Source organism: Pleurodeles waltl, chromosome 1_2 (genome assembly GCF_031143425.1).
Source record: "Pleurodeles waltl isolate 20211129_DDA chromosome 1_2, aPleWal1.hap1.20221129, whole genome shotgun sequence".
NCBI classification, from domain to species: domain Eukaryota; kingdom Metazoa; phylum Chordata; class Amphibia; order Caudata; family Salamandridae; genus Pleurodeles; species Pleurodeles waltl.
The window spans coordinates 210,188,850-210,204,037 of NC_090437.1; positions in this window are offsets into that span (position 1 = coordinate 210,188,850).

The window sequence follows — 15,188 nt, forward strand, 5'->3', positions numbered from 1 at the left end:
CCCTCAGGGGCTGTGGCCACCATAGCGGGACAGGGCCTGGTGCCCGGGTTGCCCCCGTCAATCTCCCCAACTGTTCCCCTGTCAAATGAAGATCTACAATGGGGAAAATCCGATGGAAAACAAATGAAACTTAAATTCAAGCCAGAAAATCAGCTAGACTTTAATACGATGGCACGGACCAAGAACCCCAGGACCACTAGCCTGCTGACGATGCCTCGGGAGCCTGATATATGAAACCCCTACTGCTGGCCATGCAAAGCAGCCTAGCCTCTATTGATAGCAAGCTGGATAACATGTGCACTAGGCTTGACTCCCTCACTCACAAATTGGAAAAGCAAGCTGGGGGATTAAGCAAAGCTGAGCAAAGAATCTTCCCAGTAGAGGACACTGTGCACACTAAGAGTATACAACTGCTGCAAATGGAAAAAGTTTTGAAATTAATAGCGGCAAAAAATTAAGACCTCAAACTCGCTCCAGAAGGAACAATCTGGGAATAGTGGGGCTACCAGAATCCACGGACACTGGCCGCATGGATCAATACATTGAGCGCCTCCCCAACACCCTGTTCAGTGCAGAGTCTTTCTAGTAAATGCTAATCGTGGAACTTGTGCACAGATCTCTTCCTGCACGGCCGCTGCCGGGCACACTTCCCCTCCTGATAATAGCTCACCTCCTGAATTATAGGGATAGAGCTGTAGCCCTGAAGATGGCAAAGGAGCAATGCATGTTGAAGTTCGAGGGCATCAAATTATCTATATACCCGGACTTCAGTGCGGCAGTGCAGGAGGCATGCATGGAGTTCACCACAATAAAACAGAAATTGCGACAGGTGAACGTTCCCTACACAATGCTATACTCCACTAGCTTGCGCATCACTCATCTGGGCAAGGGCCACATTTTCACCACCCACAGCAGGCTGGGGAGCACCAGAAGCATAGCCAGCTGCAGCACTTGCCAATGACCCGTGATCCTAGTAACCCAAACTCCTTTTCATCTATGTCCGATTTGGACGGATTGGCTGGTGTTGAGCTTCCTTTGGCATTGACTCCTTGTTAACAATGTTCGCCTAATTTGGACATGACAATCTGCTCTTGCTCTGGGATCTTGCCTCACCCATCAGGCCATGATGGACTGACACACCAACCAAGTATTTCTTGTGTATGGGCATGACACCCTGCAACTGTGCATCTGGGCCGCTTACACAGGCCCAGCCTCCCAGGGAAGACTATGGACTCCCCAGGCAACCTCATTCTATGGAGGGTCTCCCACCTGGCTCTCTTGATGACCCTACCAGGGGATACCCCTATATCAGTTGAAATTCCATTGTTCACTTTAAATTGGTTAGTTTGCCAATTCATTGACTGGGCAATGCCTGATGTGTTTGGGCTGTCAGTGTGGGTGGGGGGAGGAGGTTGGGTTATTTTTGGTTAACCTATGTTATATGCCTACACGCACTGACTGTGTATGAGTGATGTGGTTTGACCGTGCTAGTGGTACTGTGCACCACTTCTGAGATACCATCCTCTGTGCTAGATGTCACCAGATAGGGCTGTCAATAACCCCTTGGTAATGGCAAATGTATACTGTGCCTGTCTAAATATGCAAGAATGTGCCATCTCTTATGCTGGTTACCTAGCCCTCTCACATTCCATGTGAGGCAGTTGAGGGTGAGAACCTTCATCTGGCTTACATGGAATGTGACAGGGCTAGACAACCCGCACAAGAGATGACACATTCTTGCATATTTAGACAGGCACAGTATACATTTGGCACTACTTCAAGAGACACCCTTTCCCCCTGGAATGCAGGCATTGTTTGCTACACACTAGGTCTCATAATCGCCAATTTTCTAATTACTCATCATATTCATGGGGCACTGCCATATTGATCCACAGGGACATAGCATATGTGCCCCAAGGCACTAAAAATGATCCGCAGGGTAGATACACTATAATCTGGGGCAAACTGGCACAACAATCAATCACTATTGTCAACTGCTATGGCCCTAATACAGATGATCCCTCCTTTTTTGACAACCTCTGGGCTCACATTGCAGACATTGGGTCCACACAAGTATTGTGGGGGAGACTTCAATTTAGTCTTACTGCTGCCCTAGATACACCGATCAGCACAACCACCTCCCACGTAGCAGCCACAAAACACCTGCATAACATAATGGCAACAGACGACTTGCTGGATGGATGGCATTGGCTTCACCCATGCAGCAGGGAGGGTACCCTTTAGTCCAGCATACATGCTAGCTGGTCAAGACTAGACAGCTGGTTTATTTTATATGCCCTCGTGACTTAGGTGAGGGATATCACTCACCTGGCCTGCATGTACTCATACTACTTTTCTGTCCTACTGCAGATTGCCCTGCTGTCCACTATTCCCCCTCTCATTGGATGGAGTCTGTCCCCCCCTTCTTCTTGATAGTCCCTTTCAGGATCCACTGCGAAGGGAAATAACAGTTTTTTTTATACTAACCGGGGCTCTGTGTCCAAACTCTGTATGGTTTGGGAAGCCTTCAAGGTCACACTGCGAGTTATCTGCTTGACAAAGAGCAGAGGTTATCTTTGGGACATCCTGGTTACTTTTAGAGACTGATGGTCAATCCCTGGAAGCTAGCGACTTCCCACTCCACAGACACTGCTCATTAGCTCAGGTTGATACTGTCTGACTATCAAGAGACGGCTGAATGTAAGGTCCTTTTTCAAGGCAGATATGAGCATGCGCGATCCTATGACAAGGTGGAGAGGGCCAGATGAGCTTTGGCCACCATTATCCACACAGTGTGCCTGATGAACACCATTCTTGAGACACAGGATGAGTCCAACCTCCTTCTTTGGGACACCTCTGATATCCTTAAGGTGTTTGCAATCTATTATGAACGCCTTTACACCTCGACCATGAAGTCACAGCTGGATATTGATGGCTATTTGGAAGATGTTGCTCTGGGATGGCTTAGTGATTCGCAGCATAAGTTTTCAGCAGTGGACATTGAGCACGATGAGATATGTGAAGCCATAATGCACTTCAAGTCGAGGAAAGCTCTGGGACCTGACGGCCTTTCAGGAGACTTATACAAGAGCTACATGGACACCCTTATTCCTCTTCTGAAAGAGGTTTGTACAGAGGCCAAGCAGGACGGTATCCTACCAACCTCCATGAGGGTGGCTCTGATTATTACTTACACCAAACAAATTAGCCCCCAACTGTGATTCCTATGCGGTGTCAAGATCTTGATGAAGCTCTTGGTTAATCTGCTGAGTCTACTAATGACCTTTCTGATGACACCGGACGAGTCACGATTCATCCCTAGCAGGGACACTTCTCATAATTTATATACTTTTTTTGATTCACTGCAAAGCATCAGCCCGACCTCTCAGCAGCTGCTATCTTTTTAGATGCTACAAAGGTGTTTGACTTGGTTGAATGGAATTACCTGATGGTTACACTAAGGCGCATGTGTTGCCCACCTGGTATCATGTCCTGGATTGCACTCCTTTACACATGCCCATCTGGAAGAGTGTTAGTTAGTGGGGCACAATCAGTGCCTTTTCTAATTGGCAGCAGGACACGGCATGGGTGCCTCTTTTTACCCTTGCCTTTTGCTCTTACGATGGAGGCCCTAGCTGCTAAGCTACGCCAGCACCACAGCACATATGCGATCAGGACACCCAGTAGGAACATTCTTATTTCACTCTATGTGGATGATGTAACACTTTATCTTAGAGATCCGGCAGTCAGTCTCAACATGGTACTGCAGGAATTTATCTGATTTGGTCACCTATCCAGTATGCAAATTAAGTGTGGGAAGTCATATATTTGCCAGCTGACTGCAAATACAGAAAGGTTCCACCCGGATTACCCCCGTAAGTGGTGTGACTCTGGCATTAGGTACCTGGGCATTGAGGTGTTTTGAAACAGAGTTGAACTTCTTCATGCAAATTATGGTACAGCACAGGAGAGCATCACTTCCAGTGTGAATCATTGGATTTCATTGCCTCACTCTCTCGCTGGCAACATTTCCCTTATGAAAATAGTCATTTTGCCCAAGTTGCTTTATCTCTTTATTAACATACCATCCTCACCGAGCAGACAATACTTTACTGTGCTCAAAATGCAGTTGATACAACTGGCTTGGGCAGGTAAACTGCTGCGCTTAAGACGGTAGGAGCTTACCCGGCCATTCGCTCAGGGGGCTTTGAAGCCTCCAATATGGAACTTTATAATATCCGAGCACAGGTGCATTTTGCCATTTATTACTACCATCCCCCTCCATATATGCCACACCTGCCCACTGAATAGGGATATCTGGTTCTGGCATGTAGGGAAACAGCTACTGTACTCACCGGCCATACCTAGTCACAATCAGACTGCGATCCCAGTTACATGCAAGGCGGCAGGCAGAAACCTACTGATTAGGGCTGGTGTGTGGGCATGGGGTGAATTATATAGAGATAGTCAATTTCAAGACCGTGATAAGCTCTTGACCAACTCACCGCAAACGCAATTAGATATGTTTCTATTTATTCACCTTAAACATGATGTTAGAACCATCACACCAGATTTTCCCCAGGAACAACCCACGGTCAACATATTTCACCTACTGCTTACATCAGAAAGTCCAAGGCACTTAGGGGCAGATTTATGAAAAGTGGAGCTGCACCTAGTGCTGCACCACTTCTTGTGTCCCTTATTGTCCCCGTAACGCCACCATGTGTGCGTAGTATTTAGAATACGGAAACCATGGAGATAGACAGGGGTACTAGCATCATCATTTTTTACACTAGTCCGGCGCATTGCAGGATTAGTGTCAAAAATGTTGACACTAATCCTGCAAAGCACCCAAAGGCCCAATGAAAACAATGGGAGCCTCCCTTTAACGCCTGCTCTTAGCAGACATTAAAAATGCCAATAAAAATGATGCAAAGAAATCTTTAGATTTCTTTGCACCATTTATTCGGCCACCCTAGCCCCGGAACGCCCACTTGCATGCGTTATGATTGGCGCAGGCATAATGTGGCACAAGGTGTTACAAAGTGATGCGTGGAAGCATTGCACCACTTTGTAAATATGGTGCAGTGTTTTTGGCCTTCCAGCGCCACATTAGCGTAAACAAAATTACGCTAATGTGACATTGGAATGGCGAAAGGCCTCTTAAATTTGGGCCTTTGTACCAATATTCTACCAAGCCGCACAACAAGAACAGCTGGCCTTGAAGACTCAAGCGATGGATGGATGGGACAATCAACTGTAGTTCCTGTTTGTCAGATCAACAGTGGTTGTATTGCTGACAGCAAATAGGTGGAATTGCTTCAAGCAGTAGATATACAGATCATTCACTTTAAATTCCTGCACAGGCTGCATTATGAACCGCTAAGTCTTCACAAGTTGTGTTTGCGAGCGGATGATGTCTGCGTGTGCTGCAGATCGCTGATTTCTTGAGTTTGGCTTGGGCCTGCCCTAGGTACTGTGCTTCTGTGGGGAGATTGAGACCGCACTCCCCTTCATGGTTTCAACACTGCTTACACTTACCCTATTGATAGCCCTGTTGGGATACACTGAGGACCTGGATGCAGGGTACTGGAAATACGATTCCCTTATCTTATTGCTGGCCAAAAGACGAATCACGTGCAAGTGGGGCAGCGGATACGCGCCTAAATTCAAGGAATGGTTATGCTATTTAATATACTGTAAAGAACAGTTGGAAAATGATGCTGTACTGATTCCGCCTAGGTCAAAACCCAGAGACATTTGGTGGCCACCAGAAACATATTTGCTACACCTTCCACGGAACAATGTAGCAGAGTCTTTGAGTCTCTGAGTGCATGTATGAGTGAATGAATTAGTGTATGAATGAGTTGATGGTTTTTCTTTTTTTCTTTCCTTTCAAAATTTTCCATATTCATAATTTGTGAACATTTGCTTATTTTCACAAATATCGTGCATGGTGACGCAAAATTGTTTTAAACCCATAATTTGCCCCTAAAACACACCTATACTACACCCCTGACACCTTTATGCCACTTTCAATTTGGATTTTCACCCCTGGGGACCGTTGTCCTGTGAAATAAAATCGTGGCTGCAACTTTCTAGTCAGGTTGCAGTCAGCCAATTGTAATGCTTCTTTTTGAACACATATGCACAAAAAGTTTGTGAATTTCACAAATTATTCAAGAAATATTCGCAAAAGTCATCGCGGCCAGAGATATACAAATTTATTTTCCATTTAATATCCCAAAAGCTATTGAATGGATTTGCATCAAATACACAAAGCATGATCTGCGCACGAAAAGCTAGCTTTCTGCCAAATGTGGTGTAATTTCATCTAGCTGTGTGGGCGGTAAACGTGTCTAAAGGTCCTATAGGGATTAACATGGGAAACACAACTTTTTTCACCCCCTCCCTTTTCTCTACTCTCACTTGATGGATCACCCCTAAAGTTTCTGTGTGCAACAAGAATCACCACAATACATTTTTGGGAAACTTTTGTGAAGATTCCTCAAATGGTGCCAAAGATATAGGCAGGGCAACTGCCACTAGGTATTCTATCAATCTATCTATCTATCTATCTATCTATCTATCTATCTATCTATCTATCTATCTATCTATCTATCTATCTATCTAGCTTTATAGACACATACACTAATATATATCTGTATATATAATATTATGATGTTTTATAATGTTGCATTTCAGCATTTACATAGTGATTACTTACCCTACATGGGGCACTGAAGTTCTTACCTACATTTGCAGCAAGCTATACCATGTGGTGTGTGTGGATGGAGATGTGTTGACTTTATTTTGTGATTCTATGTAGAAAGTGTTTCCATGTAGTGAGTGAGGAACGCTGAGGTGCGGTTATCCTGTTGTGGTACGCAGCCTGGAGCAGTGTGTTGGGACAGATTTATGTTTTTCAGTGTGATAGCAGCTTTGAACTGAGCAACAGGTTTCTTTATGATACTTCTTGTAGTTATAATCTGTTTAACTGCTTATGCACTGGGTTGTTCAATGAGTACAATAGTCCTTTAATCCAATTGTACAAAAGTTATACAAATTGGCTAAAAAGACTTTGACAAACAAAACAGATCTCGTATAGTTGAGACCTATTGGCCGTGCCAATGCTTGTTTGGATACTTGGAATCTGTAGACAGGAGCCACTGCAGTGCATTAGGTGCTGCCAAGGCTTACTGGCTAGGAGGACTATTTCATGTGCCAATCACGAATAGAAATGCAAAAGTTGAAAATGGAAATATCAGGAACATGTTTTTTTGTGGGCGTATTCTAAAAGCATTGACTGAAGGAAGCTCACTGAAACAACCTAAAATCAGAACGGGATTGGTAGTACCAATGTTCTGTAAATTGCAGTGCAATTGTTACTTGTTGTATTTACAAGAACTCTGACATGAGGATAAAGATATTTATAGCGAAACACAAAATATATTTTAAAAATTTGACATAGAGGAGGGTTGACTGGCCTTGAATTTGGATTTTGGTACTAGAATATAAATGTTTTACAATCTGAGATAAGAAGCCAAAGTGTCAGCAATATCGCTGGGATTTGGTGTGCTTATCGCGAAAATGGTTTGAGTTTCAGCTTCCTATTTAAAGTGTGATCCTTCGGATCCTTTAACGTCTCTGAAAGAAACATTACACATTACACTCGCTAGAGAATAGCATTTGAGAATGACAATACTGCAGTAACAATTACAATATATATACATGTTAATTACCACGAGAGCTGTACCTATTTATTAATTTAACATTTGGTAAACACTCCTTCAAGTTGACAGACATGTATTCCCTTTAAAGTATACGTAGAGAGCCAGTCCTCGCAACAAAGGAGGTTTGACCTCCCTGAAGCTAAACTTTTGCTCATCCACACGAGCACAGAGCTACTGAGATTGGCATCTTCGGAACACTGTAATACCTCATCCCTACACAGGATTAAGAGCATTTGCAGACGTAGACAAACAACTGAAATGCAATAAAATAGGCTGCAACTCACCAGATAAACCTTCCAAAAAAGCACATTAGAACATCAATTTCAAGATCTCCTTTTTCACTAAGAAACATTTTAGTGCAACCTTGACTCAATATCAGGTCCATAAATTCTCCTCTGAGAGCTTTTCCTTTTCATTTCTCGTTCTATATATTTAGAAGCTTCTGGTCAGCTAAAATTGATAAGAACATGTTGACATGTTCTGTGACATTCGTTAGTACATTTTCAACAAGCATAAATGTCATGAACGGGTGCCAAAAGGGTGCCAAATGCCCAATCTTTCTACATGGGCTCTTTATAAAAATGAGCACCATTTAGAATAATTTGATTTGCAGATATGTTTATGTGCTTAAAACCTAACATTCAGCTTACTCTACCATCATCGGGTTAAAGCTAGAACTGGGCGAAATGTTTGTTACACCACCATCACCTCACAGAATGTACGCATTTATTTTATTCTTCTTATGCAAGATTCACAAAGTTAGTTTATTATTCTACGTCGTGTAATTTCAAGTCCGATCAGGTAAAGATCTCATTGCAGGGACACATGAATGACACAAACTAACAGAACATGAGCAACTGTTGTTTTCCCACTTGTGTTTTTGAGCTATTTTTAGCCTGGAATGTATCCTCATGTAAAAAATGTAAGTGAGGATACATTTCATTCTAAAATATAGTGCTAAATGCTAGGAGAGTCTTTCCAGTATTTTTCCTGGAATTTTCCATATTTACACAAAAGGAAATTATGCAAGTCCTTTAAGACCTCTAATGACACCGGCTGAAACAGTGGCAAGTGAATAACCACCCCCTAGCATACATAATCTTTAATACATTCATGACGTTTTGTTGAATGCAAAATATAGGGAGGATGTTTGCAAAAACAGTGCTTTCTTTGTTCAAAGTACTAACACAGAACAAACACCTATAGCTCAATAATTTATATATTTTCAAAAAGGGTATGATCGCACTCAAATAAACATTTTGATAAATGCATTGCAGACTCTGGGACTGATTCCATATGCTGTAGGTAAACTAGCACTCCATTCATTCTATTTGCATGCTACAAAATGTAATTTACAAATCCATGGGCACGGATCTCCATCTCGCCCATCATTTCTGTACAGAGTTCTCTGCCAAAGTGATGAGATCCCAGCACACATAGGTATACATCTTTGAAGTCAATATTCAAGGGACCAAGGACATTGGTGGGAAAATTCAGAGTAATTAATAAAAAGTGTGTGGGGTTAAGGGGAAATTAAGGCAAGATCAACGGAAGGGCCTGCTAATATTAAGTACACACCTAGTAAAGTGTAAGACCATTGCAACTGTCAAATGTATATTTCTAACTTTACTACAACCATAATTTTGTCAAAGGAGGCTTAAATGTACTCCAACCCAGCCTTGGGGAAAGTTAAGCACCACACACGTCCAACTACTAGTACTGCAACACACTCCCATAGAAAAAAATGGCGGCAGGGAATTATACTAAGAGCCCATAGTAATTCATGATAAATTAATTAAATTAATTCTAAATTGTGAAAAACTGGTCTGATTGCAGAAGGCCCCTAACTTTTTGCCCCCATTTTCACTTTTTGTTTGTGTTTTTCTCACTCTGATGGTGCCCTTGATACTGCTAACTAGTCCCAGGGCCTGTGCTCTGTAAAATGAGTATGCAAATTAGGCTAATTATAATTGGCTATGTTAATCCTCCTATAAGTCCCTAGTATATGGTAGGACAGGTAGGTTTAAGGACCCCAGCATAGGTAGTGCCCCCATAGGTGCACTGCTGAGGTGCCCAGAGTCATATTAAAGACAGGCCTGCCTTGTTGGCTGCTTTTAAATTAAAGCTACATACAAAATTGACTTTTGAATTAAAAGTACTTCAGAGGTCTTAAACTACCTCATACCTACACACAAGGCACCCCTAAGGTGTGTCGTAGGTGCCCCCAGGGTTGGGTGCTGTGTAGCTATAAACAGGGACCTTATAAAATATGTTGTATAAGCCCTGGTGAGGAAAAATAGCCAAAGTCGTTTTTCCCTCATACTAGTAAATTCGGCTCCATAGGCTAAAATGGGAAGACTTTATTTTAATTAATAAAGTCCCCAAAGTTGGTCTCAAACTGATTGTTATAATAAATGCAACAACTTGCCATTGTTGGATTTAATGTAACTAGTTCAGGGAAAGAGTTTTAGAACTCTTCCTAAAAGTTATCAGTTTCATTTCTGTAGTATGATTCTTTGATTGGCCAACCTCTAGCTGCCTTGATGAGGTGAGAAGTGGCCTGGGCTAAACACAAAGGAAGTGCCTGGGGGAGGCAATCTGCCTCAGCAGATGGTGAAACAGGATGGGGGTAGAGCAGCCAAACTAGTCTTTAAAGGAGGGAAGGACATTTGGAGCAGCTCAGGACCTTCCCCATTTCTTGCAAACCCAGACAACCAGGTGCCCTCTTAATTAGATTAGGAGAGGGCAGGAGAGGGGTGTGTTAAGGATTTGTAGCCAGACTAGTGGGTGGGCTCAGCCAGACCTAACCTCCAAAATTCTGTTTCTGCCACTTTGGATTTTTAAGGAATGTAGCTTCCTGGGATTGATTTTTGTCACACTTCGCAGGCAGTGATCATCCAAGAGGCTAGTGGTTGGCTTGTGATTGGGCAGCAGCCCTCCCCCCTGCTTTTCACACAGGTACTAAGATAAGGTTGACAGATCAGCACCCACACCTGAGATTCCTACGACTAACAAGACAAAGAAGAAGATGAACTGCCCTGCTGGACCTCTGACCTGGACCTGGACACTGCACACTAAAGGACTGCACCAGCTGCACACTTGGGCTTCACCACTAAAATGTCTTTGCCTGTTTTTAACTGCATTAAGAAGGAACTCCTTGTAAGCTACATTTAAAAAGGAGCTGCCCAGAGTCCCCTGCATCATGTCCTGCAAGAAGAGCCCAGCTAACCAGCGTCCAGTGGCATTTGAGGATTTGACCAGGTGCGTTCCGGGAATTGTAGTCCCAACTCACAAGGAGCAACTCAGAGCTTCTGGAACCTTGGAAGAATTTGTGAACACTTCTAGAACCCAAAAAAGACCTCTGAAAGAAGATCCAGAAATTCAGAGACATTTGGAACAACTGTTGTAAACCACTCTATAAATTGAAGAAGTGCATTATGGGAGTTGTAGTCCCAGAACACAAGCAGCAAACCAGAGCCTCTGAACCCTTGGCTGGTGCTGTGGACCACTTTCCTGTATCAAGAAACATTTCTGAAAATAAGTGGAACAGTGTTACATCATGTGTGACCTGAACTCTGGGCTTTGTCCCTGTCAAGTGTGACCTTTTTTAACTTTTTGAGTGATATTTGCTTCTAAGCACTAGAATAACATTTATTCTTTCAAAATTCACATCTGCGGTTCCTCTTATTTGATCCTAATCATTTTAGTGTCATTTGAAAGATAAAAATATAATCTATGTGTATAAATTGGTGTTGGATTTGCATTGTGTTTTGTGTTTTACTTATTTATTGTTTTGTGATTTTTAAATGATTTAAACACCTGTCTCCTAAATTAAGCCTTGTCGCTCGTTGCCAAGCTACCAAGTTTTAATTTATTGAGACCTAACTGGACCTTAGTGGGATTTAGTGGCCTTTTGCTAGGTTTAGATTCTTACCTGCCCTTACCTATGACACACTGTCCTACATATATTTATAAATAAATGGATTTACTAAATCTAATAAATCTACAAAATTAAGTATAACTATTTGTCTTTTTATTTAATGTGTCACTTAATTAAAAAAATGTATTCAAATGTAACTCATTTAAAAGATTTTTAAATTAATTAAATTATTTTACATTTATATTTTACTCTGAAATATACTTATTTGCAATGAATTTTAAATAAACCTCATTGAATTCTCCTAAACTTTTCTGGAGGGAGATCTCTGCCACATTGATGATTACTGCCATGAACAGGTGGGAATTTACTAATAGTAAACTTGCTGCTTCAGACCTAGAACACTCCACCCCATCATTAAGAGAGATGGAGACATGAAAGCCTGCACATATGTGTAACTCTCCACTCAGAAATTGTGAAAAACAAAAACAATGGAAAGTTGCACTTAGGTGTAGGAGCAGATTTCCATACGAGTAAATCTACATACGTAAATTAACCTTGTGAATGAGGCCCTCTGTGTAGTATTTATGAAATTGTGCAATACAGAGCTATGCAAAAGCTTTATAATAGCTTTAAGAAGCACCCTGAAACACTTCTCAGCTGTTTTATGGTTAACAAATTAAGGGGCATAGTTACAAGAAAGTGATGTATCAGTCCTGATGCAGCACTTTTTCTGCATGCCCCTACCGACATCTAACGACACCATGGTTGCATTGTATTTACAATAGGGTGCACCATGCTGGTTGTTAGGACAATAGCGTCAAACATTTTTATGCAATTTTGGTGTTTTACAGGAGGAGTGCCAAAAGTATTTGTGCTAATCCTGTGAAGTAAAGGGAGGCTCATTGAAAACAGTGGGATTGTCGCTTTAGCACCTGTAATTAGGCAGGCATTAAAAATGACACCAAAATGGTGCAGTGATAGCTTGTAAATTTAATTGTGCCATTTTTGCAGGCCTCCTAACAGAGGAACGCCCCCTTGCATACTTTATGCCTGGCACATGCATAAAGTTGAGCAAGGGATTACAAAGTGACATAATGCATGCATTGTGCCACTTTGTAAACATGGAACAATGAAAAGGCATACAAAAATTACACTTATGTGATGGAAGGTGGTGCCAGGGGCTTGTAAATATGTCCTTAAAGATTGTATGGATACATAGCACACCGGTAAAGGGAGGCCACATTTTTCTGTAATATGAGATTATATTTATTTGAACTTCACAAGCCAGGTTTGTAGCTACAAATTGAAAAGCAATTAAATTATAGCAGATGCAAGAGGAACCCCAAAACAGTTAGATATAGGTGGTCATTCTGACCTCAGCGGTAAAGGGGGCTTACCGCCGGTCAGAAGACCGCCATAACACCGCCGCGGCCGCGCTAAACCTCCACGGTCATTCTGACCCGCAACTGGCAAACCGCCAAAAACCCGACATCCACAAAAGTTCCCACACCAAAGGTCAGCGAAAAACTGGCGATGACCAAACCTCCACCATCACGCCAACAGAAAAACGCCCATGCCATTACGACCCACCAATCCACGCGGCGGTCTTTCAACCGCGGTATCCCATTGGCGGTACACACCGCTGCGGTCAAAATACAAACACACTTACAAAACACAACCACATTAGACAATTTGAAACACACACACCTGATACACATACAAACAACACTCCCACACACCCAATACAATATAAATCACACACCCACATCACCCACAAACCCCTTTGAAAAAAAAAACGACAGAAAGCCAGAGATAGACAGCACTGCTTAGACAACGCCATCACACAGAGGCAAACCACACCATCACCCACACAATATCCACGCACAAAACACCACACATCACCACACTCACCACACTCATCAACACTCATCAACACATACACCACCCCACACCTCATCCACATCACCTTATGACACCCCAAAGACACCCCCGGTTCTCAGATGCCGAACTCCGGGTCATGGTGGAGGAAATAGTTCGGGTAGAGCCCCAGCTCTTCGGGACACAGGTGCAGCACACCACCATTGCCAGGAAGATGGAGCTATGGCAAAGGATAGTCAACAGGGTCAACGCTGTGGGACAGCATCCACGAAATCGGGATGACATCAGGAAGTGCTGGAACGACCTAAGGGGGAAGGTGCGTTCCATGGTATCAAGGCACAACATCGCGGTGCAGAAGACTGGCGGCGGACCCCCACCCACTCCCCCAGAATTTACAGCATAGGAGGAGGAAGTCTTGCACATCCTGCATCCTGAAGGCCTCGCAGGAGTATCTGGAGGAATGGACTCTGGTAAGTCAAATCTTAACTACTTCTTCCCACCCCACCCCACCTGCATGCCAGCACATACCCCCACCCTCACCCCTACCCCAATCACACCTATTCCCTGCAAATGGCTCACCCTCACAACCCACCCATCCCAATACCAAGACCTGCATGCGTCCACAAAGCATGGACACCCATCACCAAAGCATGCCCACTGCACATACACATCACCCCCACAAGCCACCCTCACAAACGCCCACACACATGAATGCCAGCCCTGGGGTACACGGGCACCTACCCATTGACCGATATGGCACACACTGAAGCAATAACCATACCTCTATACCCCTGCAGGACCTGAACGCCACCACACCACCCAGGAGGGTCCAGAAATGTCCATCCCACCCCCAGAAGAGGCCACCAGTGATGACAGCAGCTCTGTCTCCCTGGACCCAGATGACCAGCCCGGACCATCGGGGACCTCTGGACAGTCAGTTCCCCTCACACAGCCACAGGCCACAGCAGACCCAACCCCCTCTGGGAACACCAGCACAGCTCCCACCCAGCGGGCCCATGCCTCTGTCTCCAGGACACGTCAATCAGCGGTGTGTTCACCACTACAGGGCACCCAGGTTAACCCACCACCCCAACAACAACAGGGACCTGGGGGCAGTGGTAGTGGGCACACGGTCCAGGGGACAGAGGCCCAGGGAAACAGGGGAACTGGGAGGGCTGCTGAGCGACAGGGGGAGGACAGGCCCAGGGAACCCACTCTCCACGAGGCCCTCTCCTCCATCATGGGAGCATACTACCACTCCCAGGAGACGATGGCGACGGTACTGGCCAGGTTCCAGGAGATCCAGGTCATGCAGGAGCAACAGTACATGGGGTTCAGGGAAGAACTTAGAACCATCAGTTCCGCAATGGGCACCATCGTAGGGGCACTCAACCAGATTGTCACCACATTGCGGGACCATGTGGCACCACAAAGGGCCCCTGTCACTAGCATGGACCAAGAACAGGCAACCACCTCCGCCGGCGCTAGTGGACAGGAGGCCCCCACACAACAACAGGCCACCAGAACACCACCTCCTGCAGAAGAAGAACCACCCCGCAAGCGGGGCCTGAGATCTCGTAAGAAGACAGAGTAGGATGTCAAGACCCCCGCCAGCAAAGGATACCCCCTGATGTCATCCCACTGTCCCACATTGTCACCCTGTCCAACCTTTAACTGCCCCTGCTCCACCTTCCACA